Here is a 2085-nt window from a genome sequence, read left to right as displayed (position 1 = left end):
TCCATTTCAGCTGCCTTTTACATGAACCAACTGAGAATACAGATGGTTCAGATGAACTGAGATATTAAAACAGGCTTCAGGAAGCCTTGCTAGACCAGAGACGTGCTTCCATGGGTATAGCATACTGATTATAGGCATCATAGTTCCATGTAAAGAAGTCTAGAATAAGATGGCTAGGCACAGAGTCAAGACTGGTTTTAGCACTGAGAATTGAGGCAAGAACTTATGGTGAGTTCAAATTGTGTTTAAATCATTAAATAATCATGAATAACCATCTGACTCCCATCACTTAAAAAATCCATTGTGTCTGAGAAGAAAGGTAGAGTGGAAAATGTCTTTTTGCGCTACAAACTTTCTTCAAAAGCATGTAAATGTGATAACAAGACAGATATTGATGTGCTTTTGGGGTGTCTGTATTTGTTTTTGTCTAACTCTCTGCCATCTAGAGCTGAGCAAACAATGGAGTCGGTACAGTGCATTGCAGGGTTTTTCCTTGTGCAAATAACAATCATTTACTGGTAACGCTGATACTTTATCTCATGTTTGCTGAAGTGGGTGAAACCAAGAGGAAACCAAGACGATTTGCTGGGAGAGCTCAGTGTTCCCTCATGACCCAGGTACGGCCCTGGCCATATCCAGATAACTCCACAGTTTCTCTGGGAGTGCTCAAGGCCAGGTTGGATGGGGATCTAAACATCCTGATCTAGTGGAAGGTGTCCCTGCCCATGGCAGAGGGTTGGAACACGATGATCTTTAAGGTCCCTTCCAACCCAAACCATTCTCTGATTCTCCTACAGAGAAGGCATCAAATTCATGACTGATTTAGGAACTTAAATTCTGATTTGGCAATGCACAAGGTAGAATTTGCCTCAGTTTACATTCCCAGGGTAGTGTTCATTCTGTAATTTATACAACAATAAAGGTTTCTTTATCAATACAGTTTAAACCTCCAAAGGAGGCCACAAAGATGGTGAAGGCTCTGGAGCGGAAGTCACATGAGAAGCAGCTGAGGTCAGTTGGTCTGCTCAGCCTAGAGGAGACTGAGGAGACCTCACTGTGGTCTTCAACATCCTCACAAGGGACAGCAGACAGACAGACACTGATCTCTTCACTCTTGTGACCAATCACAAGACTCGAGGGAATGGCTGGAGCTGAGTCAGAGGAGGTTTAGTTTGGATATCAGTAAAAGGTTCTTCACTCAGAGGGTGGTTGGGCACTGGAACAGGCTCCCCAGGGCAGTGATCATAGAACCAACCCTGATGGAGTTCAAGAAGTGCTTGGACAATTCTCTCAGGCACAGCGTGTGACTCTTGAGGTGTCCTTTGTGGGACAAGGAGTTGCACTCGATGATCCTGATGGGTCCCTTCCAGCTCAGCATATTCTGTGATTCTATGAATTTACCAGCTAGATAGGGATAACTGTGCCAGCACAGTGGCAGGGATGCATTGACCTTAAAGGTGTCACCTTCCCATAAAAATTATTGTAAATTCAAGTTGAAAATACCTTCACATTGATTCTGGGATGGCAGGAACCTACTCTGCAATCCCTTTTCTGATTGCAGACATCCTTTAGTCTGCGTCTGCTCTGTTTGGCAGTGATTTGTAATGTGATTATACTGTATATTTACACACATCCTCTCAGCACTAACTGCCTGGCCACGCTAGAAAAAAATTATGAAATAATAAAAGCAGTCAATCCCCTTCCTTCTTGAAGTTTAGTGTTGTATGGTGAGTGAAAGACTCTTTAAATTTGTTTTATTAAGGGAATAAATGGGAACCAGGAGGTGTCTAAATGTCAGTCACTTCACAAAAACAAACAAACAAACAAAAACCAACCAAACAAAATATCTAGTTGTTGTTTTATCTAGTTGTTGTCTTTTTTTTTTTCCTCTTTTAGAAAAAATCCCTGTTAAGAACACTCCTCCTAACAGGGAAACAGAGAAATAAATATTCTCTTATCAGTGCTCAGGCAGGAACTTATTGGTAATCAAGAACTAAGGTATCAGATGGAGGTCAGTCAGGAAAGGTGAAGAGGTAATGATAAAAGGGAGGGGAAGAGAAGAGAGGAGAGGAGAGGAGAGGAGAG

General features: G+C 42.2%; 1 long non-coding RNA gene across 1 annotated transcript in view; it reads left to right on the top strand.

The window, feature by feature from the left end:
- LOC108449307 overlaps positions 1-2072 on the top strand; it is a 13641-nt gene extending 11569 nt beyond the window's left edge. The window contains exon 3 of the long non-coding RNA XR_001865466.1: positions 1-2072. This exon is cut by the window's left edge and continues 566 nt beyond it. This is a non-coding gene — a long non-coding RNA (uncharacterized LOC108449307).
- Positions 2073-2085: the final 13 nt, after the last annotated feature.

The sequence above is a fragment of the Corvus brachyrhynchos genome, unplaced genomic scaffold (assembly GCF_000691975.1).
Source record: "Corvus brachyrhynchos isolate BGI_N302 unplaced genomic scaffold, ASM69197v1 scaffold116, whole genome shotgun sequence".
Taxonomy (NCBI): Eukaryota; Metazoa; Chordata; class Aves; order Passeriformes; family Corvidae; genus Corvus; species Corvus brachyrhynchos.
The sequence above is the reverse complement of the archived record's forward strand: the minus strand, read 5'-3'. Positions and strand labels throughout refer to the sequence as shown.